At 43.9% G+C, this 15,161-nt stretch overlaps 1 pseudogene; it reads right to left on the bottom strand.

Annotated features, from left to right (window-relative positions):
- LOC143388216 (inactive serine protease PAMR1-like) overlaps nt 1-15,161 on the bottom strand; it is a 73,781-nt pseudogene that overhangs the window by 13,788 nt on the left and 44,832 nt on the right.

The following is a 15,161-nucleotide window of genomic DNA, read 5'->3' as shown; positions in this document are numbered from 1 at the left end:
TCTCCCCATTGAACAGATTCATGATTCTTTCTGTTTGATTTTTCAAGGACTTTAGGTTTCATTTCTCCTCAGTGGGATGGATATTTTCAGGCAAAGCCAATTGAGAATTTAAAATATCTGCATCCCTGGCCCTGAAGGAGCACCAAACTCCTGCTTTGTGAAATAAAAGATTGCATGATTAGTAATAAATAGCACATTGCCCTGTTACTTTTGGAACTCAGCCTGGGGACATTAACACACTAAGTTTAGCATGCCCCCACATGCCACTGCATGAACAACAGCAGTCATCAGAGGTACATTACTCTGGGGTCTTGTTTCAAATAAGCATTTCAAGAAAGTGTTCTCTCTCCCTCTTTTCTTTCCCAGGGCCACGGAATGAGGAAGTTCTCTGAGTTCACTTCCCACGTGATTTCACACGTGACTGCTACGTGAAGGTTTTGTGATGGCTCTTGTCATGACCATTACTGGTGTCCCAGCCAAGTCCCCTCATACTCACAAGTCACCCATCCCTCACCTTCGACATGTGATAGCTGGGGCCTACAGCCTTCAGAGGGTGTCCTTGGGCATGGCCATCTGCTTATCCAGATGGGGGGGACTAAAAAAATACCTAGAGTTCTGTCCTCCTCCCAGGCCCACCCCAGGCTCACCTGTAGCCAATATGTGGAAATAGAAGAACCTAATCCCTGTTCTTTGAGGTTTGATTTACATTCCCAGAACCCCCACGGGGGATGGGCTGTGTAGAAGATTACTTGAAAATATTCTTGCTTGATGTCTTCCTCTTTCTTATCTTGACTCTTCCACTCCTTGCTGGTTAATCACAGGAGTAATCCCTTTAGTGAATCACCTGGGCCCATAGGCTTGACTCAGGTTATGTTTGAGGGAGAAACTAACCCAATACCTCTCTGTTAATTTCTTAGCTGGGCATCAGGGCCTCTCAGGTTTCTTCTCCATGGCACAGGTGTCTGTGATGAGGCCCCAGAGAGGCAGTGGGCTCAGCCCCAATATGGAGCCTACATGCCTTTCAGCATTCCTGGGTGGTGACGAAGCCTTAAGAAGGCTGTTGGGCCAGGCAGCTACAGGCTGGTCCTTAAGACAGCCCCCAGCTTCCATGCTTCCTCCTGGGCTCCAGCCCAGCCCCACAGCAGCCAATCTGCTGTACCTGAAGAGAATAGTTGATCTGAGGCAATGAGATTCCTCAGACCAAACAGTGCAGATCAGAATCTACCATCAGAGGAGTCTCCTTGAGGATTTGGCATGGTCCATGTTCAAGACTCTTTTCACAATCCTGGGGTACCAAAGACGATTCAACAATAATTGAAATTGAATCTCTCATGAGTCCCTGAATTATGGGGCTTAGAGTTGGATTTAAGATGATTTAAAGCAAATAAAATGTTATCTTTTTCTCCCCTGAATGGAACAGTGAGAGGCAATACCTGTTACAAAGGCACCAAGTGAGAAGGCTAGGTCCAGAGGTCGGTGAGCAGGGGACATGGCGATGGAGACCTCAGAAGGCCTGTCAGATCAACATGCAGATGTCTTCAGAAAAAGTGGTTCTTCAGGGCACACTAATAATTTAGCTTTTCTGTACCCTCTAGTCAGAAAAGTAATATTGAATGTGACAAAAGGAAGTCCACATTTTTCATCCCTAACCCAGGGAGTGGACCCACCTTCTGGCTGTGGAAAGACAATAGACCTCTTTTTCCATGATGTCTCTGTTCACCAGTATATTCCCATCCATAAAAGTGATACATTTTCCTAAATGAATCTAAAATCTTAATATGATACACTAGCCCCCCACCCGCAAGGCATATTTGTTTTCTCCTTTTACTTAGGTCTGCAAGCTGTAAGATCATATTTGGAGACAAGAGCTGTTTATAACCTCTTAGGAACTAAAGAATCCAGTTGCTGCTTTGCCTTTTGGAAGCCAACAGGTCCACCTTTCAGAGAAGGACTGGGGAGGTGCTGCTGCCTATTGATTTGACTGATCCCTTTGCCTTCACATGAAATGTTTAATGAGTACCTCCTCTATTCCCGACAGAACAGGACATGGGAAGAGGTTTTTCTTTATCTTGAACATAGGACTTTTTTATTTAAACCCAGAAATACAAGTGACATCAGTCCAGGATGATTACACTAAAGTACTTTAGATATCTCAGCCTTTCCTTGGCCTCCTGTAGGCAGTTATAGACAAAAATGGTTGGATACTTTCCTTCCAGCAACTTATTCCTCAGATCAGAATCTTACCAGACAATCTTTCTCAATCAGCCAGGTACGGTGGTGCACACCTGTAATCCCAGCAGCTCAGGAGGCTGAGGCAGGAGGATCACAAATTCAAAGTCAGCTTCAGCAACTTAGTGAGGCCCTAAGCAACTTAGTGAGACCTTGTCTTAAAATAAAAAGATAAAACAGGCTGGGGATGTGGCTCAGTGGTTGAGCACCCTGGGTTCAATCCCTGGTCCAAAAAAACAAATCTTAATCAAATAAATTCCTCATGGTTTAATTAGAATTTTAAGGAATGTTATTATAAGAAATCCAGTTTTATTTCCTCAGGCTGACTCAACTCACTCTGACACACACACACAAAAAAGAGAGAACCCACAGGGTGGGGGTGGGGAATGTACATAATGTTTTTCATTAGCATTAATTTATCCTTACTAGTGCCTTTCTTACCTGTGCTTCTAAAAGTACATCAGAAGATAGGACCCTAACCAAGGAATAAAATAAAGGTGATCACAGGGTCCTTAAATAAATTAAAATAGGGTAAGGGGGGTCTCAGCAAATACTAGTCAAGCATGAAATTTGACTGTGGCCTTGGTTGCAATGAAGATGTCCCTGGGTGTGATTGATTGAACTGTCTGAGCCTGCTGTGTGGTGTGACAGAAAACCACTTATCTATAGATAGGAAGCCAGGTGAAGTGGAACCAGGTTCTAATCTAGACGCTTCTGCTGAGATTAACCACGGGGGCCTTGTTGGAATTGGAGTTCCCAGTTTTTATCACATTTGTGTTCTCCCCGAGTCACTAGACAGAGATCACCCCTCAACCAGGGCACATGGTGAAGCTATGGCAGTGTGGCCAGTACATCAGGGCATAAAGCCAAAGATGAGACAATTAGAAGAGAGATGCTTCTTCGTGATGGAAGCAGCCATGCTCCAATTGCTGTCTAAAAGGGCTAAATGAGCATTCAAACAAATCTTTATTATTGGCTTCTCTCCAAACATCCCTGGTATCTCCACTCACTCCCTGACCCTAGAGAAGAGGTGTGTGTGTGTGTGTGTGTGTGTGTGTGTGTGTGTGTGTGTGTGGTGGGGGTGTACACAGATTATAAATAAGTTCCTGAGTCTAACACTGTTTTTTTAATCAGAAATGCAAATGATTCATATTTTGAGAAACCTTCAGATAAGGCTAACCCTTAACATTTATGTTATTCATCATTGATCAAAGATTTATCTAAAACTTTAGAGAAGCCACCAAATAGTGATTTAGCTGAATGTGATCACTTATCTTCTGGGAGAACATGACTAGATCCTGGGCTCCCCAACACCTGCCTAAGCATTATATCTGGACGTGTCTCCCAAGATGTTTCCAGAAGAGACCAGTGTTTGAATTGGTATAATGAGTACAGGGCTTACCCTCTCCAATGTGGGTAGGCAGCATGCAATCCACTGAGGGCCTGAATAGAACAAAGGAATGAGATGGAGGAAGGGAACATTGTGTTCTCTCTCTGCTTGGCTGGCTGAGCAGGATATCCACACTCGGTCCTCAGGACTCCTGACTCCCAGGCCTTCATGCCTGAACTGGAAACTACACCACTGACTCTCTACATTAGAGCCTTCAAATTACTAGCTCTCCTGTGTCTCGGTTATGGGGGTTCTCAGTCTCCATAATCAGGTGAGCCTATACATAGATGAATCTCCTATTGGTTCAACTTCTCTGGAGAACCAGGGCTAACAGAGCTCTCGAGGCTCTACTAAGTTAACTCTTCAAGAAATACACTTTCAGAGAGGTGTCTGAGGTTAAGTTCCCCCAGCAGTAGCATGTGAGACTAGGTTTTGAGTACAAGCAGTTTATCTTGGTGGCAATCCCAGGAAGGGCCAACATTGGACTAGGGAAAACAAAGACCATGAATTTCTTAAGTTATCAAGCAAGTTATCACTGGGGGGCAACTGAGAATCAGTGCCATTTAGCAACTCTGGGAAACAATGGGACATGCCTCATTGTTATCCCACTCAAGGAGCAAGATACCAGTTCTCACCTATGGAGCACCATCAATCCTTTGTTGAAGGATGATGGGATAAGTACTAACTCTACATGCCTCCAGGATGCCCATAGGCCAGAGGATCTTCCCAGATGGAGAAGGTCTCAGGCAGGGTTGAAGGAACATGAGGGCAGGAGCCGGTTGAGCTGGCATCCACTGGAATAGTGCGAGCATAAACAAGACCAGTCACTTTTTTTTTTTGTATGAGAAGGGGAATGATCTAGTTTTTAGAAATATCTAGTAACAAAGCATATTGATATTTCTGTAACTTACAAAAAAGAAATGTTCAGCGTTTCCCCAGTACTCACCCTTAGACACAGGAGAGTAAGGGAGAGGTCAGAATAAAATTAACAATCTTTGCAACTCTAAAGGGGCCTGTGTTTGCTTTCTTTCAATCTCTATTCCATCTGCTGGTCTTCTCTTTGGGATTGTCCTATTTCTGCTTCTAAATAATTTTAACCTAGTTATGATTGCTTATGTCCTCTTGGACTTTGGAAATGGTTTAGCAGCGATTTACGAAACTGTGAGTAAAAAGCATACATTTCTGTGGGCAAATTGTATGTTGATGAAATATTTATGTCAGCCTGATAACCAGCTGAGCAGAAAAAGTAAGTCAGGATCCTATTCTGCTTTTTTAGAAAGAGCTGAGTTCGGAGCTGTAAGATTATCTGAGAATTAGCTAGGGAAACAGGGCCAAAGTCAACAGAGCCCATCACCCCACGATGGAGCTGGTGGCAGGGGCTGGGGATGGAGGGACATTCACCTCTATTCTTAGCATACTCTTGGGATCTATTCATTCTCACTCATCACCCAAATCAAGGGAACCACTTGTGACAGAATTTTGGTTCTGTTTGGAAAAGGCATTAACTTTCTCATTGGGGCTTTGTCCTTTCTGGAAACCTGATTGAACGTGAGGCCAGTGCTCAGAGACAACCTTCAGATGGCCTTTTAACTCTTCCTCACTTTCTCCTGTTCAAATTATATTTGAGTTCAAATTGTATCTAGACAAAACCAAATACTTTTTACTCACAAGATGGTCTTCACCAACGAGGAATAATGACACCCACTGATGATGTCGTCTGCACTGAAATCTCTTTTCATCCCTTTCCAGCCAATGGCATTCTGCCTCTGTGATGCTTTCCAGCCCTTTGCCGGTGTGAATGAGACACTACCCATGTGAAATTATGCTTGGATTGCACACACTGCTATTTATTCATCCGGCAGCAATTTGGAGGCTGAGGCTTACAATTAGCTATTTGATCTTAATCAGGATTGTCTTGGGCCTCTGGTACACTGTGTCTTTTGATCACTACTTTTCCGGTGTTTGGATGGCCTATTTAATTGGATAGCTAACACTGCCTGTGCCTAAGAGATAGGTCAACTTTGACAACTTTTCAGAAAGCTCTAGTCATTTTATTCCTTGGTCCCAGTCAACCTGGCACATCCCTGTTTGACAGAGTGAATGGGTAGGATAGGTAACATACCTGAGTGTTAGAAACCTAGTGGTTCTCCACCTACTACATCTGCTTGGTAATAATAGTGATCCTGGGGTTTCTTCAAATCTCAGAAGGTTTCTGAGTCAGCTCCAGGATAGAGGGCAACTCTAAACTACCGGAAGAAATGTCCCTCTGTGGTAATCATAGTTAACGTTTTGAAATATAAGAAATGTTCGCTATGGAAATGCTTGTGGCTCAGTGGTAGGGCGCTTGCCTGGCACGCGTGAGGCACTGGGTTCAATCTTCATCACCACATAAAAATAAATAAACAAATAAAAGCATTGGGTCCATCTACAACTGAAAAAAAAATGGCCTGAGCTACACAACTCTGTCTGTTTCAATTTGAGGTTCCTTGGCTGCTGGGCACATCCAAGTCCTCTGAGGAGATTCTTCTGAATGTCTGGCTTACAAGATGCACTCAGTAATCCTCACCACCCCTGTTGCCACCACCAAAGGCCTTCACTTCAGGAAGTTGTAGCCAGAAACTATGCAACATGTGACCCTTTCCTCTACTAAAAATGGGCTAAGATTAGGCTAGTTTTATGGCTTTGCCCAAAGGCAGAGAAAATATAGGCCATGCAGCTCTGCCATGTTTCCCCAGGGCCTGGTACAATTCATGGACACTCAGAAGTGTTTGGCTGGATGCATCTGTACAGTGGAGATGACAGAAGTACCTACCATGCAGGAAGTTGACAAACTGAGCAGGCAATGTCCCATGAAGCACGGAGCCTGGTCTATATTAGGAATGGAGAGAATAATGACTATTGCTGTTCTTTGTACATGGATACCAGCAAGAACATCCTGTTCTTAAAGAAGAGGAAGCTTTCATCTTCTAGAGCAAGAGAGAGAAGTAGTGAAGGATTCAGGAGGCAGGAGCCTTTAAGGAAAACTGAGGGATCCCTAGCCTCTGTCAAAGGGCTGGGGTTCATCTCAGGGCCAGTGATGACTGGAATGTGTTATGGTTTGGATGTGAGGTGTCCCCCAAAAGCTCAAGTGTGAGAGAAATTAAAGAAGGTTCAAAGGAGAGATGATTGGGTTGTGAGAGTCATAACCCAATCCATGAATTAATTACCTGATGGGATTAACTGGGCGGTGACTGAAGGCAGGTGGGGTGTGGCTGGAGGAGGTGGGGTATTTGGGACTTGGCTTTGGGGTATATATTTGTATTGACAAATGGTGATCTCTCTTCCCCCCCCCTACCGCCGCCTTTCTGGTCATCATGTGAGCTGCTTCCTTCCACCACACTCTTCCGCCATGTTATTCTGCCTCACCTCAAGCCTGTAGAAATGGAGCTGGCTGTCTATGGACCGAGACTTCTGAAATTGTGAGCCTCCAAATAAACTTCTTCTCTTCTACAATTGAGCTGGCTTGGTCTTACAGTCACAGTGGCAAAAAACAACTAAAGCAGGATGTTTGTTTCCATCAGAAGTTAATTATGCAATGCTCTCATCCTTCATCTGTAACTTGTGCCCTCTTCCCAGCCCGAGGTGGGCACACAGCCCCTCCCAGCTCTAATGGATTACCTCTTAACCTGGGACCCAAATAAAATCGGCCTCCTCCATTAAGCCGTGCCTCAGTGACCTCATCTGCTAAAGCAAAGCCAAGAAGGCCTTGACCAGGAGCAGCAGATGAACACAAAACTGAGTAGAATTATGGAGGCTCTGGCCCTTCCATGCTCCAGGGGGCTCCCTCCCATGCTCTGAGAGGCATGCAGGCTAGAGAACAGTTTACATGGCCTCTCCTGCCTTCTTGTTATTTGGGAGAAATGCTGCTATGCTAAAATACTCACTGACTAGCCAAATGCACCCTTGACAAGACAACCCCAAGCACCTTACCCTGCATGCAACAGCAATGCTTTGGTTAAGAGGCCACAGAGTCTCTGCAGCCCAGCAGAGTTCATAACTTAGATGTCACTTGGTCTGTGTAGACTTAGGAACAAGCATTGATCCAAAAAAAGAAAACTTTCCCTCTGAGCTACACACACACACACACACACACACACACACACACACACACCTTGACAATTGTTAAAGGGCAGCTTATACTGTGTTCAGTAATAGTTCTTATGTTTTGGATCTAAATCCAAATGGATGGTGTCCCTCTGAATATACCAAAAGGAGTTCAGAGGTTCATTGCCTTGTTAGGAAGAATGAGTGGGTGGGAGCCCCAGATACTGTGTACGAAGTCAGCAGTCTATCAGCTAATAGTCTTCCTGGGGTTCCTCCAGTCTCAAGGCTCTGGATCATTAAGTGCTTGTGAATAATAACTATGGATCCCTGAGACCATTCTCCATAGAATTACACTCATAACTCTTATACCCTCTTATGCCAGGTTATTCATTTCCTTTTTCTTCCCCATACCTCTAACAAAACTGATGCTCTAAAACCCAGGTCTCCAAAATAACCACAGGGACAGGCACACATCCCACCGTGTGTTAAATGATGCCTACCAAAACCCCATGAGAGAACAGAGGCTGGTCATATAACACAATGCTTTGGGTGACCTTCCTCGGAGTATCCAAATCCAGTTCCTTCATGACATTCTTGCATTTATCATGTCTGAAAATCCCCTCTCCAGGCTATCCTGGTGGCAAAGGCTCCCCAGTCATCACACTCAATGGGCATATTTTCCCCTGGGACCCAGGATTTCTTATGACAATAACACCAGCAACATCTACTTGTCCTTTTAAAACCAGGTCTTTCTTGCTTGTGGGCTGATGCAGTGGTAGCAATATTAAGGGTCCAGCAATGACTCGTGAAGGTCAACTCAAGAGGAAACTCAGAAAGTCTTTAGGGAATTTTCTTAAACCACTGGAGCAGGTGATGAATCCCTTGCTCTCCACTTTTTCATAATCATCACCTTGTAGAAACTAGTGTTGTTGCCATAATGCCTTATCTGGAGACTCCTCTGCTTTCTGCCAGAATTTCAAACAACTTTAAGACAGGGCCAGAAGCAGTCATAAGATTCACAGCTCTTATTCCTCAACTCTGCCTTTTGTGGGTCCCACAAACACCCTAAGAGGTATTTGGTATTATTTTGCTAAACTTTGTAAATGGGAAAATTGAGGCTCATGGAAGTTAAATGACTTGTTTAAGACCATATGGCTGGTCAATTTCAGATTCAGTGTCAATCCAAGATCTTTCTGACTACACATTCCAAGCACCATCTAGCAGAAGTCAGAGATGCACCTGTCTTCCAGATACTGAGGCTAAGAGAGGTCTTTGGACCTGAGACAAAGGCAGTTTTTCAATACCTTATTGGAAAAAATGTCAGAATCGTCTGCATTAATCCAGTGAGCACACAGCACCTTATTTACCTGTCAGTCGGGGAAGAGATGATTGCTACCCACTAGGGGTCTCCAAACAATCTCACTTGCATCAGTATTAATGTTTCCATGAAAATCTCAAAGTTCCCAAACACTTATTCCCATGAGAAATGCAGGGCACCTCTTTGAAGCACAAGGAGACAGTGTGCCTCTCATCCTGGGCTCCTTTCTTCTCAGTCCTTGGGACAGGCCAGTGGGAAACCTTCTGGGTCTGCAAACCCAAATGAATCCAGATTCACCATTTTCCCTTAATTGGTGGAGCCCGGTTTGTTTTGTTCAAAGGCGCGTCAGAGCCTGGAGTGTGAGCATTGTGCCCCCAAGATTTAGCCCGTTTCATCGTCCTTCATTAGGATGCACAGGGGAAAGCCCGGCCTCGTCAACTGGGCCAGAGGAACAAAGACAACATGGAAACTGGAGCAGGCGATGAATCCCTTGCTCTCCACTTTTTCAAAACAAGACTCTGACCATTTTCTTGAGGACTTATTTTGTCGTTGTGTTCCATACAAAGAAACAGGAAACTTCAGAGGAAAGAAGGGGTCTCAGTTTCTTACATGGTGGCCCAGGGAGGCTGGAGGTCACTGAGGGTGTTGGCAGGGGGTAAGTCTGGCCTCAAGGCTGAGGAAGGGCCACTCCCCTTGTCAGGGTTCTGAGGAGGTCACTTAAGAGCAGAGGAAAATTTTACCTCATTGGAAAACATTTTAGGGAAGCTGAGGTTGGGGGGTGGGGCCTTTCACACCCTCTTGACCAGTGGGACGAGGCCAAACCTTGCTGATTGTTTCTCTTTTAATCCACCACTTCCCAAAGTCTGAACAAGAACTCTTTCTCCTCAGACCAGTGGAACACCCTGAAAAACACACCCATTTCCATTTTGACAAGAGTAGACCTTTGTTTCTGAAATGCAGATGCCAATTCTTATTTCTAGGTCTGGTGCTTATAATGAATGGCTCATCTCGTAGATTGGTAAAACCTTTTCATGACCTTCTTGGCAATCATTCTCAAATCTTTAAATACATGTACCCCTACTCGTACATTGCTGATGGGACTGCAAATTGGTAAAACCACTCTGGAAAGCAGTATGGAGATTCTCAGAAACCTGGAATGGAACCACCATTCGACCCAGTTATACCACTCCTCAGCATATACCTAAAGGACTTAAAGGAAGCATACTATAATGGTGCAGCCACATCAATGTTTATAGCAGCTCAATTCACAATAGCCAAGCTATGGAACCAACCTAGGTGCCCTTCACCAGATGAATGGATAAAGAAAGTGTGGTTTATGTACACAATGAAATATTATTCAACCATAAAGAAGAATTAAATTATGGCATTTGCGGTAAATGAATTGAAAACTATCATGCTAAGTGAAATAAGCCAATCCCCAAAACCAAAGGCCAAAATGTTCACTCTGATATGCAGATGCTAACACACAATAAAACAGGGTGGGAAGAGAGAATAGAAGTTTATAGGATTAGACAAAGGGGAATGGAGGAAGGAAGAGGAAATGAGAATTGGAATGAAAGTAGAATGAATCAGACATAATTTTCCTATGTTCATATTCGAACACATGACCAGTGTAACTCCATATTATGTACAACCACAAGAATGGAAAATTGTACTTCATGTATGTATAATGTCAAATACATTCTATTATCAAGTATATCTAAAAAGAACAAATAAATAAATACATGTACCCTTTGAACCAACAGTTCAACATCTAGAAATTTATCTTACAAAAATTTTTTGTTCACATGTAGAGATATCCATTGCAGTTCTCATCATAAAAGCAAAAAAATTTTAAACAATATCAAATCCACCAATCCATCATAAGAATGTGATGAATATTTGATAGCGCATTCATGCATACAATGAATACTCAGGAATCGTTTCATGGACCCATCTGGAAAAAATATCCATGACATGGGTATTGAAAATGAGTTGAATGATTGTATGTATTCTTGAATGCACTTTGGTAAAATGGTCTCTTGACCTTGGCACCACTGGCTCTGGGCTAGATAACTGTGGTGGGGCTGTCTTGGTTCATGTAGGATGTTTAGCAGCATACTGGCCTCCACCTTTAAGAGGCCAGCATTGTCTCCTTTACCCCCACAATTATAACCACCAGCATTGATTAAGGCATTGCCAAGTGCCACCCAGGGGTGGAGATGAAGGGCAAAATCACCCCTGGCTCAGAACCACTGGCTTAAAATAAGGATATATGAAATCATAGGTTGGAGCAACATAGAAAGAAGTTCACAGGTTCTACCAGTGGTTTCCCTGGAAACCAGGATTGGTCAGGGAAAATAGTATTCTCTTTTTATTTCACACACCTCTGTATTATTTGACCTTTGGTTTCTTCTGCAAGGAAGTAGAAAACCTATTTTTATTGGACCCTACTTAAGGACATGCACATGTATAAAGTTAGTTTATATCAAGGACTTTCCTGAAAATAGAGAGACTGATGAGCCATATCAGGAAGGAAAGACCATTGAAATGACTTTATCATGGGACACAGTTGTCACCAGAGCTCACCACTCAATCACCTGGAGTCCTACCAAGCCACGCTGCAAGAGCCACCATGAGACATGATGAATTACATGGGAAATGTGCAATTCTCACTTCTGGTTTTGCATCTGATGAGGAATGGCATCTTGCATCCTCTGCTTTAAATCTTTCATATGCAAAAAGGAGCATCTAATTTTCCACAAAGACTTGAGTGCAGCATCTAGAAGTGGTTTCCTCTTATCAAATTTGATATCACATAAATCAAAGACAGAAATCTTGTGCATCCTGAGCTCGGTGCTCTTAAAACTAATTTTAAAAAATAATTGCCTAGACCAATTTGGGCATTTGAGAGTTTGGGGGAATCTGAGAGTGCTTGGGTTTCTTCTTCACTTTGGAAGAATTCCTTCTAGAGAGATTGTTCCAGTACATTAATATCCTCATGAGGAAAACAGAATTAATATTTTTTCTCTTTTCTGCTTTTCTAATTGACAGATTGCTCTGAAAAAAAAATGACGAAAATCTGTTCAAAAATTATAAGGTAAACTGCCACAGCTAATTTTTGTGATGTTTCCCCCACGGAGTGCATTAAAACTCATGCCAAACTTCCTAACAGGAAAAAAATAAACCTGCATCTTATAAAAAATAATAAACATTCAGACCCCCATAAGGATGCTAGCAAATGACATATCAGATTTCCACTGTGAATATCTTCACCCAGCTGTAACTGCGCCGTGCTGAGGAATTATGGTTTTTGAACTATATATATATAAACTGGCAGGGGAGAATTCTCTTGCCCATCTATGCTGGTGTTTTAAAGTGATTTCAGATACTGTATGAATCAAGTTACAAATCAGTACAAAATGCCTTATTTTACATTCATTTTTCATGATGTTTATTTTTTCTTGGTGGAATAATCATGCTGAGAAATCCATATTTGATTCACACGCTATCCAGGCACATTTTAGTCATAACTTTGGGAAGAATTAAAACAGCTTCTTAAAGGCATCTGGTCTTATTTGGTGATGTTTCACTTCTTTGTAATTTTACCTGTTTATCAAAGCCCTCATATTGTGCAGTCAGTTTCTTGAATTCATTAAGCATTCCCTTTAAGCTACTCTAGCTGCCACCATGTCCCTTTGAATCTAAAGGGTCAAGGTCCAGCACTGCCATGAGAAGAATCACACCACATACAATTTCTTGATGTAAAGAGAAAGCCTTGGTTCCTTGATTTGCCTGCACACAACACAGCAGCCTCAAATGAGGCGGGGACCACGGAGCATCATTTTCTAAGCCTCTCCCAGAGTCCCACTCAAACCCACCGTGCCACTCCAGAGCAAGGGATGCTTTCAGCAGAACTCAGTGGCATAGTCAGGGACCCCTCCCCATTCTGCAATATTGTCTGCACCTGCTACTTTCAGAGAACTGCTCACAGGCATGAGAACCACATTATCCACCTGCACAGAAAGCCAGCGGGCCCAGTTCATGTCCCCTAGTTCCCCATGAAATTTAGTCAATGACTCACTGTTGTGTGGACAGGACAGCCCAGTCCCCTAGCCTGCACTTCCTTTATATTCCAGGTCTCACTACCACTCAACACTGGGACTGGGATTTCACCTGAAACCTGACACTTACTTAGCTTCATTCCCTTCCTGATTGCTTGTCCCCTCCCTTATGAGCTTCTCTAGGGAGCTTGACCTTGAAACCTCACTTGTACACTCATTCTCATCTCAGGATCTGCTTGGAGGAACCCTGCCCAGGGTAGAAACTGTACTCCTTCAGCTCTTCCCCAAATTTTGACTTTTCTTGTTCTGCACCTCTCATCCCAGGGTGATGGTTTCAGTGCATGACACCAATTTTGGGTCTCAAACTTCTATTAGCACACAGGACACACACACGGTTTTAGTTATCAGATACCCTGACCAATTATTTCTGGTTACTGGGTTAAAATGTCACAGTCCTTGGCACCACACAGAGGGGCTGGTCATTCATGGTGCTACCACATGCAGCCGTCAGCATGACACTTCCTAAGGATAAGGATTAGATCTGTCAGAGACTTGTTCACACTCAGCACATTCAAGTCTCTCTTCTCTCTTCTTGGGTCTAATAGTGGAGGAAAATCACATGCTGATTTCCTGTTTTGGAAGTGAATTATTTTCTTGAGTTGGTTTTTGCTGTTTGGATGACTGGGGGTTATTATTGCACAGCTATAAGACTAGAGAACTTGAGTGGTTCAATGTTACAGTCATGACATGACTCAGGAGCTGGGAGTATAGGTCAGTGATAAATTGCATCCTTAGTATGCTGGAGACCCTAGGTTTTATCCTAGAACAAAGAGGAAGGGAGGGGAAGGGGAAAGGGAAGGGGTGAATTTGGCTCAGGCAGAAGGTTGGGCCAGGGCTTGAATGTTTGAGAACAAGGAGAGCTGTCCTGGATATAACCAGCTGGATCCTCCTCTCTTATGTCCCACCCCCTGCACCCCCTTTCTTTCCAGGCCTGCCCAAGAACTACTAAAGGAGGTTGAAACGGGTCTCACCAACTCGGGAGAATCTGCTTCAGAGAAAGACAAGGCGTCCTCTTTCCCTGCCTCTCCACACTCCCAATGCACAGCAGTCCTTCAGAAAACATTAGTTTGTGCCTCAACAAACCTCATCTCATCCTTATAGGATACCCATGTTATTTGCCGCCCAATTCAGGAAGCTTTAAGTGTGAGTGAGGATCTTATTATATTTAGACAAAATGCACACACTGAGACAGACTGTCCCCAGAAAACTGGAGCTTGTGGTCACCTTACATATTGACCATGCTCCATGTAGGGTTTCAGACTATCCCACACCACATCGGACCTGAATGGTGCCCTGGAGGACAATTCAAAACTCCAGGCCTTAGGATGGACAGGGAGCTCAAACCCTGAACCACAGGAGAGCTGACAACGGTGGCTTTCTACAGCTGACTGTTTCCTCAGTGTTCCTGAGCTCTGAATAGTATGTGAGACTGCTGTGTCTTTTTTGAGAGGTATTTGCAATAGGTTTAGGCTAGAAATGTCAAGGGGCAAACGTTGGTACTCCAGCAGCCCTGCCCTTCTGAGGCCATTCAGTTGTATCCACACCCTGCGCCATCTTGGACAGAGAGTCCTAGACACCAAGAAACAGCAACCCCGAGAGCCCCAAAGCCCTCCCAGGCCCACCTACGAGGCTCCTCAGCTCCACCCAGGAGGCATACTCACGGTTTTCACAGCGCTGCCCGGTGTAGCCTGCCAGGCAGGCACACTTATAAGATCCAGCTTTGTCAGGGAGGCAGGTGCCGTCATGGAAACAAGGGGACGAGGAGCACGCTGTAAGACATAAGGCATCCTAAGTGCCACTGTGCATGCCTAAGTGCCTCCTCTCCAGGCCTGCAGGCTTCTTGACGTCTTGGTGGTTTTCTATTCCTTATACAGAATTCATGTTACCCTGACCTGCTAATGCCTAAAACACGTAGGTACTCGTTACATGTCAGAGGTTGCTGATATTATTCGATCTTTCTGAGGCCCCCAGAAGGCGACGCTAGTCTGAGGGGCATAAGACAAAAAATAAACAGGAG

The sequence above is a fragment of the Callospermophilus lateralis genome, unplaced genomic scaffold (genome assembly GCF_048772815.1).
Source record: "Callospermophilus lateralis isolate mCalLat2 unplaced genomic scaffold, mCalLat2.hap1 Scaffold_5641, whole genome shotgun sequence".
Classification (NCBI taxonomy): domain Eukaryota; kingdom Metazoa; phylum Chordata; class Mammalia; order Rodentia; family Sciuridae; genus Callospermophilus; species Callospermophilus lateralis.
This window is presented reverse-complemented; position numbering and strand designations above follow the sequence as displayed.